This window comes from Pipra filicauda, unplaced genomic scaffold (assembly GCF_003945595.2).
Source record: "Pipra filicauda isolate LSUMZ 115617 unplaced genomic scaffold, ASM394559v2 scaffold388_size762695_pilon, whole genome shotgun sequence".
Lineage (NCBI taxonomy): Eukaryota > Metazoa > Chordata > Aves > Passeriformes > Pipridae > Pipra > Pipra filicauda.
Window position 1 is genome coordinate 2412 of NW_024104518.1, and position 14392 is coordinate 16803.

A 14392-nucleotide genomic window follows, 5' to 3' on the forward strand; every position below is an offset into this window, starting at 1 on the left:
AAGCCCTTCCTTTGATGCGTCCAAATAACCTGTCACAGGATACCCCCTGCACCGGACTAATTGCAAAAATCCCTCCAGGCGAGGCACAGACTTGCACCCACTCCCAACCACTCTCTGGGGCTTTGCCCTGCACTTATCTTTCCGAGAGCAGGGGATGTCAATCCAGCTTTGATGCAGAGGAGGAGCACCTGGGCTGGCTCAGAGGTTCCTGCCATCGTCAGACTACTAGGAGCCAACTGCGAGAAAGAAAACCATAAGCAATATGTGAGTTGTGTGGCATGGGGCTCAAACCCCAGTGATCCCCCTACTCACCAGCACCCAGGCCCTGACCGGAGTCGGACACTGTGCATGTCACGTTCCAGAATACCTGAGTGAGTGAGACACAAAATTAGAAGGCATCTCTAAAGCTGCAGTGGATCCCCGCTCCTCCTGCTGCCTCCCCAACTCACCTACAAGGCTCCTCTCTCTTCCGCTGCTCCCAAGACCGCCCCTGCAAATGACATGGGCAAATGCTCAAACACACAGCTCTCAAACAGTTAGGGATTGCTCACAACGAAAGACAAAAACCTCTAAACCCTAGACACTGGTTCCTACTCTTCCTAGCCGGGACTCTATACACCCAAGCAGGGTATCGCAAGACCATCCTGCTCACAGACTGGACAGCCATCGGCTCCACTGTCTAAGGGAACTGACATGTTGATGGGAGACTCTGAGCAATATTCTATCTACCCACTGATCCACGGAGCAGGGCAGAGCAGTTCCAGGCTGACCCCAAGTCAGACACCCCACACCTGTGACCACACACACCATGTGACACAATTAAGAGACGAAGGACACAAAACACGCACGAGACAAAGAACGTGACACACACCAGAACTGCTCTGCCCGGCACACGGGAATCCAATGATAAAAAGTAAGCCCTTCCTTTGATGCATCCAAATAACCTGTCACAGGATACCCCTTGCACCGGACTAATTGCAAAAATCCCTCCAGGCGAGGCACAGACTTGCACCCACTCCCAACCACTCTCTGGGGCTTTGCCCTGCACTTATCTTTCTGAGAGCCGGGGATGTCAATCCAGCTTTGATGCAGAGGAGGAGCACCTGGGCTGCCTCAGAGGTTCCTGCCATCGTCAGACTACTAGGAGCCAACTGCGAGAAAGAAAACCATAAGCAATACGTGAGTTGTGTGGCATGGGGCTCAAACCCCAGTGATCCCCCTACTCACCAGCACCCAGGCCCTGACCGGAGTCGGACGCCGTGGATGTCACGTTCCGGGATACCTGAGTGAGTGAGACACAAAATTAGAAGGCATCTCTAAAGCTGCAGTGGATCCCCGCTCCTCCTGCTGCCTCCCCCACTCACCTACAAGGCTCCTCTCTCTTCAGCTGCTCCCAAGACCGCCCCTGCAAATGACATGGGCAAATGCTCAAACACACAGCTCTCAAACATTTAGGGATTGCTCACAACGAAAGCCAAAAACCTCTAAACCCTAGACACTGCTTCCTACTCTACCTAGCCGGGACCCTATACACCCAAGCAGGGTATCGCAAGACCATCCTGCTCACAGACTGGACAGCCATCGGCTCCACTGTCTAAGGGAACTGACATGTTGATGGGAGACTCTGAGCAATATTCTATCTACCCACTGATCCACGGAGCAGGGCAGAGCAGTTCCAGGCTGACCCCAAGTCAGACACCCCACACCTGTGACCACACACACCATGTGACACACACACGCAGAGAGAACGGGGACGGGACAACACAGAATGCTCTTTGCCGGCACACGGGAATCACTGCTAAAAACGTCGCCCTTCCTTTGAGGCGTCCAAATAACCTGTCACAGGATACCCCCTGCAACAGAATAATTGCAAAAATCCCTCCAGGCGAGGCACAGACTTGCACCCACTCCCAACCCCTCTCTGGGGCTTTGCCCTGCACTTATCTTTCCGAGAGCAGGGGATGCCAGTCCAGCTTTGATGCAGAGGAGGGGCACCTGGGCTGCCTCAGAGGTTCCTGCCATCGTCAGACTACTAGGAGCCAACTGCGAGAAAGAAAACCATAAGCAAGACGTGAGTTGTGTGGCATGGGGCTCAATCCCCAGTGATCCCCCTACTCACCAGCACCCAGGCCCTGACCGGAGTCGGACACTGTGGATGTCACGTTCCGGGATACCTGAGTGAGTGAGACACAAACTTAGAAGGCATCTCTAAAGCTGCAGTGGATCCCCGCTCCTCCTGCTGCCTCCCCAACTCACCTACAAGGCTCCTCTCTCTTCAGCTGCTCCCAAGACCGCCCCTGCAAATGAAATGGGCAAAAGCTCAAACACACAGCTCTCAAACATTTAGGGATTGCTCACAACGAAAGCCAAAAACCTCTAAACCCTAGACACTGGTTCCTACTCTACCCAGTCGGGACCCTATACACGCAAGCAGGGTATCGCAAGACCATCCTGCTCACAGACTGGACAGCCATCGGCTCCACTGTCTAAGGGAACTGACATGTTGATGGGAGACTCTGAGCAATATTTTATCTACCCACTGATCCACGGAGCAGGGCAGAGCAGTTCCAGGCTGACCCCAAGTCAGACACCCCACACCTGTGACCACACACACCATGTGACACAAAACACGCATGAGAGAAAGGACGTGACACACACCAGAACTGCTCTGCCCGGCACACGGGAATCCAATGATACAAAGTAAGCCCTTCCTTTGATGCGTCCAAATAACCTGTCACAGGATACCCCCTGCACCGGACTCATTTCAAAAATCCCTCCAGGCGAGGCACAGACTTGCACCCACTCCCAACCACTCTCTGGGGCTTTGCCCTGCACTTATCTTTCTGAGAACCAGGGATGTCAATCCAGCTTTGATGCAGAGGAGGAGCACCTGGGCTGGCTCAGAGGTTCCTGCCATCGTCAGACTACTAGGAGCCAACTGCGAGAAAGAAAACCATAAGCAATACCTGAGTTGTGTGGCATGGGGCTCAAACCCCAGTGATCCCCCTACTCACCAGCACCCAGGCCCTGACCGGAGTCGGACACTGTGGATGTCACGTTCCGGGATACCTGAGTGAGCGAGACACAAAATTAGAAGGCATCTCTAAAGCTGCAGTGGATCCCCGCTCCTCCTGCTGCCTCCCCAACTCACCTACAAGGCTCCTCTCTCTTCAGCTGCTCCCAAGACCGCCCCTGCAAATGAAATGGGCAAAAGCTCAAACACTCAGTTCTCAAACATTTAGAGATTGCTCACAAGGAAAGCCAAAAACCTCTAAACCCTAGACACTGGTTCCTACTCTACCTAGCCGGGACTCTATACACCCAAGCAGGGCATCGCAAGACCATCCTGCTCACAGACTGGACAGCCATCGGCTCCACTGTCTAAGGGAACTGACATGTTGATGGGAGACTCTGAGCAATATTCCATCTACCCACTGATCCACGGAGCAGGGCAGAGCAGTTCCAGGCTGACCCCAAGTCAGACACCCCACACCTGTGACCACACACACCATGTGACACAAAACACGCATGAGAGAAAGGACGTGACACACACCAGAACTGCTCTGCCCGGCACACGGGAATCCAATGATAAAAAGTAAGCCCTTCCTTTGATGCGTCCAAATAACCTGTCACAGGATACCCCTTGCACCGGACTAATTGCAAAAATCCCTCCAGGCGAGGCACAGACTTGCACCCACTCCCAACCACTCTCTGGGGCTTTGCCCTGCACTTATCTTTCTGAGAGCCAGGGATGTCAATCCAGCTTTGATGCAGAGGAGGAGCACCTGGGCTGGCTCAGAGGTTCCTGCCATCGTCAGACTACTAGGAGCCAACTGCGAGAAAGAAAACCATAAGCAATACGTGAGTTGTGTGGCATGGGGCTCAAACCCCAGCGATCCCCCTACTCACCAGCACCCAGGCCCTGACCGGAGTCAGACACTGTGCATGTCACGTTCCGGGATACCTGAGTGAGTGAGACACAAAATTAGAAGGCATCTCTAAAGCTGCAGTGGATCCCCGCTCCTCCTGCTGCCTCCCCAACTCACCTACAAGGCTCCTCTCTCTTCAGCTGCTCCCAAGACCGCCCCTGCAAATGACATGGGCAAATGCTCAAACACACAGCTCTCAAACATTTAGGGATTGCTCACAACGAAAGTCAAAAACCTCTAAACTCTAGACACTGGTTCCTACTGTACCCAGTCCGGACCCTATACACCCAAGCAGGGTATCGCAAGACCATCCTGCTCACAGACTGGACAGCCATCGGCTCCACTGTCTAAGGGAACTGACATGTTGATGGGAGACTGAGCAATATTCTATCTACCCACTGATCCACGGAGCAGGGCAGAGTAGTTCCAGGCTGACCCCAAGTGAGACACCCCACACCTGTGACCACACACACCATGTGACACAAAACACGCATGAGAGAAAGGACGTGACACACACCAGAACTGCTCTGCCCGGCACACGGGAATCCAATGATAAAAAGTAAGCCCTTCCTTTGATGCGTCCAAATAACCTGTCACAGGATACCCCCTGCACCGGACTCATTTCAAAAATCCCTCCAGGCGAGGCACAGACTTGCACCCACTCCCAACCACTCTCTGGGGCTTTGCCCTGCACTTATCTTTCCAAGTGCAGGGGATGCCAATCCATCTTGGATGCAGAGGAGGGGCACCTGGGCTGGCTCAGAGGTTCCTGCCATCGTCAGACTACTAGGAGCCAACTGCGAGAAAGAAAACCATAAGCAAGACGTGAGTTGTGTGGCATGGGGCTCAAACCCCAGTGATCCCCCTACTCACCAGCACCCAGGCCCTGACCGGAGTCAGACACTGTGGATGTCACGTTCCGGGATACCTGAGTGAGTGAGACACAAACTTAGAAGGCATCTCTAAAGCTGCAGTGGATCCCCGCTCCTCCTGCTGCCTCCCCAACTCACCTACAAGGCTCCTCTCTCTTCAGCTGCTCCCAAGACCGTCCCTGCAAATGACATGGGCAAATGCTCAAACACTCAGTTCTCAAACATTTAGAGATTGCTCACAAGGAAAGCCAAAAACCTCTAAACCCTAGACACTGGTTCCTACTCTTCCTAGCCGGGACTCTATACACCCAAGCAGGGCATCGCAAGACCATCCTGCTCACAGACTGGACAGCCATTGGCTCCACTGTCTAAGGGAACTGACATGTTGATGGGACACTGAGCAATATTCTATCTACCCACTGATCCACGGAGCAGGGCAGAGCAGTTCCAGGCTGACCCCAAGTCAGACACCCCACACCTGTGACCACACACACCATGTGACACAATTAAGAGACGAAGGACACAAAACACGCACGAGACAAAGGACGTGACACACACCAGAACTGCTCTGCCCGGCACACGGGAATCCAATGATAAAAAGTAAGCCCTTCCTTTGATGCATCCAAATAATCTGTCACAGGATACCCCTTGCACCGGACTAATTGCAAAAATCCCTCCAGGCGAGGCACAGACTTGCACCCACTCCCAACCACTCTCTGGGGCTTTGCCCTGCACTTATCTTTCTGAGAGCCGGGGATGTCAATCCATCTTGGATGCAGAGGAGGAGCACCTGGGCTGGCTCAGAGGTTCCTGCCATCGTCAGACTACTAGGAGCCAACTGCGAGAAAGAAAACCATAAGCAATACGTGAGTTGTGTGGCATGGGGCTCAAACCCCAGTGATCCCCCTACTCACCAGCACCCAGGCCCTGACCGGAGTCGGACACTGTGGATGTCACGTTCCGGGATACCTGAGTGAGTGAGACACAAAATTAGAAGGCATCTCTAAAGCTGCAGTGGATCCCCGCTCCTCCTGCTGCCTCCCCAACTCACCTACAAGGCTCCTCTCTCTTCAGCTGCTCCCAAGACCGCCCCTGCAAATGACATGGGCAAATGCTCAAACACACAGCTCTCAAATATTTAGGGATTGCTCACAACGAAAGCCAAAAACCTCTAAACCCTAGACACTGGTTCCTACTCTACCCAGTCGGGACCCTATACACCCAAGCAAGGCATCGCAAGACCATCCTGCTCACAGACTGGACAGCCATCGGCTCCACTGTCTAAGGGAACTGACATGTTGATGGGAGACTCTGAGCAATATTCTATCTACCCACTGATCCACGGAGCAGGGCAGAGCAGTTCCAGGCTGACCCCAAGTCAGACACCCCACACCTGTGACCACACACACCATGTGACACAAAACACGCATGAGAGAAAGGACGTGACACACACCAGAACTGCTCTGCCCGGCACACGGGAATCCAATGATAAAAAGGAAGCCCTTCCTTTGATGCGTCCAAATAACCTGTCACAGGATACCCCCTGCACCGGACTAATTGCAAAAATCCCTCCAGGCGAGGCACAGACTTGCACCCACTCCCAACCACTCTCTGGGGCTTTGCCCTGCACTTATCTTTCTGAGAGCCGGGGATGTCAATCCAGCTTTGATGCAGAGGAGGAGCACCTGGGCTGGCTCAGAGGTTCCTGCCATCGTCAGACTACTAGGAGCCAACTGCGAGAAAGAAAACCATAAGCAATACGTGAGTTGTGTGGCATGGGGCTCAAACCCCAGTGATCCCCCTACTCACCAGCACCCAGGCCCTGACCGGAGTCGGACACCGTGGATGTCACGTTCCAGGATACCTGAGTGAGTGAGACACAAAATTAGAAGGCATCTCTAAAGCTGCAGTGGATCCCCGCTCCTCCTGCTGCCTCCCCAACTCACCTACAAGGCTCCTCTCTCTTCAGCTGCTCCCAAGACCGCCCCTGCAAATGACATGGGCAAATGCTCAAACACTCAGTTCTCAAACATTTAGAGATTGCTCACAAGGAAAGCCAAAAACCTCTAAACCCTAGACACTGGTTCCTACTCTTCCTAGCCGGGACTCTATACACCCAAGCAGGGCATCGCAAGACCATCCTGCTCACCGACTGGACAGCCATCGGCTCCACTGTCTAAGGGAACTGACATGTTGATGGGAGACTCTGAGCAATATTCTATCTACCCACTGATCCACGGAGCAGGGCAGAGCAGTTCCAGGCTGACCCCAAGTCAGACACCCCACACCTGTGACCACACACACCATGTGACACAATTAAGAGACGAAGGACACAAAACACGCACGAGACAAAGGACGTGACACACACCAGAACTGCTCTGCCCGGCACACGGGAATCCAATGATAAAAAGTAAGCCCTTCCTTTGATGCGTCCAAATAACCTGTTCCAGGATACCCCCTGCACCGGACTCATTTCAAAAATCCCTCCAGGCGAGGCACAGACTTGCACCCACTCCCAACCCCTCTCTGGGTCTTTGCCCTGCACTTATCTTTCCAAGTGCAGGGGATGTCAATCCATCTTGGATGCAGAGGAGGGGCACCTGGGCTGGCTCAGAGGTTCCTGCCATCGTCAGACTACTCGGAGTCAACTGCAAGAAAGAAAACCAGACACCATATCTGAGTAGTGTGACACGTGGCCCCAGCCCCCATGATCCCTCTACTCACTCTCAACGAGGCAGGTCCTCGGGTCGCTGGGTCTGACCAGACTTGGACAGCGTGCTGTCATCTTCTGGGATACCTGAGTGAGCGAGAGACAAAATTAGAGGGCATCTCTAAAGCTGCAGTGGATCCCCGCTCCTCCTGCTGCCTCCCCAACTCACCTACAAGGCTCCTCTCTCTTCGGCTGCTCCCAAGACCGCCCCTGCAAATGAAATGGGCAAAAGCTCAAACACTCAGCTCTCAAACATTTAGGGATTGCTCACAACGAAAGCCAAAAACCTCTAAATCCTAGACACTGATTCCTACTCTACCCAGTCGGGACCCTATACACCCAAGCAGGGTATCGCAAGACCATCCTGCTCACCGACTGGACAGCCATCGGCTCCACTGTCTAAGGGAACTGACATGTTGATGGGAGACTCTGAGCAATATTCTATCTACCCACTGATCCACGGAGCAGGGCAGAGCAGTTCCAGGCTGACCCCAAGTCAGACACCCCACACCTGTGACCACACACACCATGTGACACAATTAAGAGACGAAGGACACAAAACACGCACGAGACAAAGAACGTGACACACACCAGAACTGCTCTGCCCGGCACACGGGAATCCAATGATAAAAAGTAAGCCCTTCCTTTGATGCATCCAAATAATCTGTCACAGGATACCCCTTGCACCGGACTCATTTCAAAAATCCCTCCAGGCAAGGCACAGACTTGCACCCACTCCCAACCCCTCTCTGGGGCTTTGCCCTGCACTTATCTTTCCGAGAGCCGGGGATGTCAATCCAGCTTTGATGCAGAGGAGGGGCACCTGGGCTGGCTCAGAGGTTCCTGCCATCGTCAGACTACTAGGAGCCAACTGCGAGAAAGAAAACCATAAGCAATACGTGAGTTGTGTGGCATGGGGCTCAAACCCCAGTGATCCCCCTACTCACCAGCACCCAGGCCCTGACCGGAGTCAGACACTGTGGATGTCACGTTCCGGGATACCTGAGTGAGTGAGACACAAAATTAGAAGGCATCTCTAAAGCTGCAGTGGATCCCCGCTCCTCCTGCTGCCTCCCCAACTCACCTACAAGGCTCCTCTCTCTTCAGCTGCTCCCAAGACCGCCCCTGCAAATGACATGGGCAAATGCTCAAACACACAGCTCTCAAACATTTAGGGATTGCTCACAACGAAAGTCAAAAACCTCTAAACCCTAGACACTGGTTCCTACTCTTCCTAGCCGGGACCCTATACACCCAAGCAGGGTATCGCAAGACCATCCTGCTCACAGACTGGACAGCCATCGGCTCCACTGTCTAAGGGAACTGACATGTTGATGGGAGACTCTGAGCAATATTCTATCTACCCACTGATCCACGGAGCAGGGCAGAGCAGTTCCAGGCTGACCCCAAGTCAGACACCCCACACCTGTGACCACACACACCATGTGACACAAAACACGCACGAGAGAAAAGACGTGACACACACCAGAACTGCTCTGCCCGGCACACGGGAATCCAATGATAAAAAGTAAGCCCTTCCTTTGATGCGTCCAAATAACCTGTTCCAGGATACCCCCTGCACCGGACTCATTGCAAAAATCCCTCCAGGCGAGGCACAGACTTGCACCCACTCCCAACCCCTCTCTGGGTCTTTGCCCTGCACTTATCTTTCCAAGAGCAGGGGATGCCAATCCATCTTGGATGCAGAGGAGGGGCACCTGGGCTGGCTCAGAGGTTCCTGCCATCGTCAGACTACTCGGAGTCAACTGCAAGAAAGAAAACCAGACACCATATCTGAGTAGTGTGGCATGTGGCCCCAGCCCCCATGATCCCTCTACTCACTCTCAACGAGGCAGGTCCTCGGGGCGCTGACTCTGACGAGACTTGGACAATGTGCTGTCATCTCCTGGGATACATGAGCGAGAGAGAGACAAAATTAGAGGGCATCTGTAAAGCTGTAGTGGATTCCTGCTCCTCCTGCTGCCTCCCCGACTCACCTCCAATGCTCATCTGCTCCCAAAGGTTAGCTGGATGGCACCTGCAATCCAAAAAGCTCAGTGCTTCATTGCTGATCCTTTCAATACTCGGAGATTACCTACAAGGACAGCTCCAGAGGAGCAAACTTTGTCCGTCACCTCACTGTGAGTTGTGTTCGGCCATCTGAGGCTGCCTACATCTCCTGCAAAAAAACCCAGAGGCAACTGTGAGTACTTAGATACTGCCCAAGAGTTTGCTGCTCCCATGGCAGTTTCTGTCTGACACCCCTCGACCGTGACCTCTTACAGGCAGGGTCCCTGTCACGTTGGACTGCACGTTAGAAGTCTGTGCACTGCCTGTAAAACAAAAAAACAAGTATGTACACAGATTCACCACAAATACACCGCCTGCAAAAGAGCAGCTAGTTTTGTCCTGCAGTCACTGCTCACCTTCCTCACCGGGCTCACCTTCCCTCTGGTGCCTATCGTCTGCTGGGCTGAGGGCTCTGCATCCTAAAAAAAAACAAAAAACCAAAACTAAACCACCAAACCATCCAAATGAACAATAAACCTAGGGCCAAAAGTCATGTCTTGGCTCTGACCTCACATGACAACCCACCTTCTGACTGTGCTCCTCCAGTCTCTTCTGTTCTTCTCTGCTTTACATCCAGTCCCTCTGACGCTGCAAAGAAATGAGTTACCAAAGTCAGCCATATAGATGGAGAGACCTTAACTGCTGTGCAATTCTCATTTCTCCTTAGACAAGCCCTCTGGGGTCCAAAGACAACCTGCACAAACAAACACTGACCTAACTTTAAGGTCCTGCTGTACCGCTCCCATTGGCTCTGGACAAGCCCGCTCTCGTGACTGCACACACACTGCAGGCAGGGGCTGCCTCCAGGAGGACTGGAGAACTGCTGCCCTGAGTGGCTGAGCCTATCCACAGGGTAACTGGAAAGTCTCCTTTCTACTCCACCTACCCCCAACTCTACACAGCAGGGCAGAGCAGTTCCAGGCCCAACACAAACTCCAAGGACACATTTCCAGACAAGTGCTGTGGTGCAACCAGGAGAGAGAACTCTGAGAAAGGAACGACGCCAAAATGGATGTGCTGCCGCACGAGAAGACGGAGGATACGGTAAGACTGAACGGAGGAGGCTCTGAGGAGCCTGAAAAGACACTCTAACAGAATGGCCTGGGACAAGAACTGCCTACAAAATTGCTAAGATGGATGGGAGACAATGCTATGTTCAGAATCTTCTTGGATTCTCACAAGTCCTGGGCGGTTACAAGGGATGACTGCACGGCATGGTCACCGATACAAACTGTAAGGAGGCTGTAAAAGACACCTGACCTGACACTTCTCAGATGCAATTCTGATGCACATCCAAGCTAGCGAGCCAAAGAACGGATGGTATGGGCACTGGGCTGGGCAGTGCAAAGGTTCAAGACCCTAGGAATGATGCCTTGACATCTCAGATAAGAACTTCGAGGGCAGAAAGCAAAGACATGGTGATTATGAATTGTAAGACACGAAACACAGACTGGACAAAGGACATGACACAGACCTGAACGGCTCTGCCCTGCACATCCTACTCCAGTGATGAAAAGTAAACTGCTCCTCCTATGTGTGCCAAGGGCCTGTTAGGGCAGACCCTTTCCCCTCTGCTCATTTGAAAATCCCTCCCTCCTAACCATAAAACTGGACCCAGCTCTCATCCCCTCTCCAGGTGGTTGTCCTCCACTTATCTTTCCCATAGTCGGGGATGTGAATCCATCTTCGATGCAAAGGAAGGATGCCTGGCTGGCTCACAGGGTCGTGCGATCCCTGACTCGCTCGGCTACGAGAAAGAAAACCGAAACTGAGGCAAGAGTCCAGAAGCACGTGGATGATAACCCCGCAATTGGCTACTCACCCTCCCCTGAGCTGAGAGGTTCTGGGGCCACTGGCTCCAACCCGAGTTGGAGGCTGCTGCCGTCACCGTCTGCTGTACCTGGGTGAGTGAGAAAAAAAGTTACGTGGTGTTTCTGAAAGTAAGGGAGACCCCAGGACCTCCTCGTTACCTCCCTGACTCAACCTGAATGCTCCTTCTTTGCCAAAGGCAGGCCGGATGGCACCCGCAGCTGGAAAAGGTCGAGCCTTAATTGATGAGCCTCGTAGTACTAGGGGATTACTCACAAGGACAGCTGAAGACCATCAAACCTAATTGGCAGGTGGCTCCGGCCCTCTGAGGCTGCACACATTCTCTGCAAAGTAAAAAAGCCAAAGGCAAATGTATATACTGAGGTACTGCCTGAAAGGATGGTTTTCCTGTGGTAGCTCCTACCTACCTCTCCCGGACCTCTTACCGACAGGGTCCCTGAAGCATTGGACTGTCTGTTAGAAGGTGGCAGAACCCCTGGAAAACACAAGAAACAAAGCACGTGCACAGATTCACCACAACACCTGTAAAAGACCATCTAGTCCTGTCCTGGAGTCAGTGCTCACCTTGCTCACCAGTACTCACCCGGATCACCTCCCCTCCGGTGCCTAGAGCCTCCTGGGACCAGGGCTCTGCATCTGAAAACAAAGAAAAACCAAACCAAACCAACAAAATCCTTAACACATCAAATAAATGTGGAGCTAAAAGTCACATCTTTGTGCTGATGTCAGGTGATGACCCACCTTCTTGCTCTGCTCCTCTGGCCTCTTTTCTGTTCAACTCTGCTTTACACCCTGTCCTTCTGACATGGTAAAGAAACCCTAACCAAAGTCACCCAGACAGATAGGGAGAGCTGAAAGAGTCTCCCTTCTCTTTTAGCGAACCACCCAGGGTCACTGCCTGCAGCCAAAGACTGCAACTGTAATCACACGGAATATCTGGGTAAATGAGAGGAAAACTTAAGTGGCACATCTGAAAAGTCAGTGGATGCCTTCACAGGCATTTAGGGGGCTCCTGGACACTGCTTTCCACCCATACTACCTTCAAAACACCCCTAGCAATTCCTAAGCTGGCACCTGAGCCCTCACTCCATCTCTGGGCTGTAACCCCCCACTGACTACTTGCAAACCTGCCTGTCTGTAGCCATCTTCAACACAGAGTAGCTTCACCTCAGGACCAGATAACACTTGTGAAAAAATGCCAAGCTGCAGTTGAGATGATCGGGAGATCCCAAAAGACGGAAGGCTCCTAAGGAAAAGAAAAAAAGATAACAAATTACAAAAGCACCTTACCAACACAGCACACAAAATTATTAAATTTAAAAACCCTGCATTTGAGTATAATCCTCTTCATTGCCATATATAGCTCTGCTTCTTTGGATGCCAAAGCTGATGCTTCAATAAAGCAGAAATAGCTTGAGAAGTTCCATTCAATAAAAGAACAGGAGAGCTCTTATCCCATTGAAGCCTGGCTGCTGAATGACCTCCCTGGGCAAAGGCTGGGGTTAATATACCCCTGGCGGTGCCCACCTCCCTTCCTGTGAGGCCCCGGGGGAAAAAGAGTAGCCCAATCCAAGACAGTATAAAGGCTCTGGGAGCAGCAGCACCGGTTTGCATCTCTGACTTAAAATCAGGATAGGTAAAGAGCCTGACGGAGAAAAGGACTCCTAACGTGAGCAGGTATTATAGTTGGTATTGGATTGAGGGTTGGTATTGGATTCGGGCAGGGGCTGGAGCGGAGGGACTGGAGCAGAATAGCGGGAGTTGGAGCGGCGGGAAGGGGAGCGGCGCGGCGCGGCGCGGGCTGGAGCGGCGGGAAGGGGAGCGGCGCGGCGCGGCGCGGGCTGGAGCGGCGGGAAGGGGAGCGGCGCGCGGGCTGGGGCAGCGCGGCGTGGCCGCGTCCTACCTGCGGGACAAGGGTGAGCCTGGCGGTACCGGAACGAGGCGCGGAGGGGGCCGGAAGGAGCCCCGGGGCTGCCGGGACCCTCCCGCGGTGCTGGGCTGAGCTCCCGGGGTGCTTCGCGATGGGGGATGTGGAGTGAGGTAATAACGAGAATCAGGAAGTGCTTCCACGGACCCGCGCCCGGTTCGGTGGCTGTGCCGAGGTTTGAACCGGGAAAGAGTCGCTGTCCTGCGGTGAGGACCGGGGGAAATGGCCTTACAATGAGAGTGGAGAGCTCTGCACAGAGGAAATAAAACTCACTGGGTTTAGTAGCTAAAATATCAGGGGAAATTACTGTCTGGTTACAGCAGTAAGCTTCCCACAGCAGTTTCAGGTGCCTGCCTTTGGAGACCGGCCCCAAAGTAGAAACTCCTCTCGACTGCTCCTGAGAGAGGCAATTGGAACTTTAGGTGCTCAGGAAAGCGATTTCCTCTCCTAAGTCCTGGTTCACCTGCCCGAGCACCTACAGTGTTTATATTCCACCTCTCTCTCTGCTTTGCACGTTTGTATCAATGAAAGAAACTTACAAGGTCTTCCTCCAGTCTGAGCTGCATCCTCTCTGCACCCCCACACTCTCCCACCTGTTCACGTGTGCTGCTCCCCTCTCCTGCGCTGCTTCCTGGAACAGGGCTCATCCCTCGGCACCTTCCTCGAGCGATAATCCGGGTACATCAGGTGCTTCCCCCAGCCCCTGCGAGACGCTCTCACCATCACTGCTTGAGAGATTTCCTGGGATCGACTGCTCCCCTGCAGAAGCTCCCTATAAAAAGTGCCCCACCGAGCACGGCCCGCCCCTTGTCACCCTCACTGCCCACACCTGGGGGCCCGCCCCTTGTCACCCTCACTGCCCACACCTGGGGCTGTCCCGCCCCTTGTCACCCTCACTGCCCACACCTGGGGCTGTCCCGCATGGGAGGGAAGCACGGGTGGAGCCACAGGCGGGCGCGCGGGGAGAGGAGGCGGGGCGAGCCGGGGGGCGGGGTCGGCGCGAGCAGGAGGGAGGGGCAGGTGCCCGCTCCGCTTCCCTGTGGGCTCTGGGGTT

The 14392-nt window shown here is 53.5% G+C and overlaps 1 long non-coding RNA gene across 1 annotated transcript; it reads right to left on the bottom strand.

The window, feature by feature from the left end:
- Window positions 1-9404: 9404 nt before the first annotated feature.
- LOC120323964 lies at window positions 9405-11719 on the bottom strand. Its single transcript, XR_005564917.1, has 7 exons — window positions 11404-11719; window positions 10107-11328; window positions 9938-10000; window positions 9795-9844; window positions 9647-9690; window positions 9509-9549; window positions 9405-9417 (listed from the first exon to the last, which is right to left on the bottom strand). It is a non-coding gene; the product is annotated as an uncharacterized LOC120323964 (long non-coding RNA).
- Between the last annotated feature and the right edge of the window lie 2673 nt (window positions 11720-14392).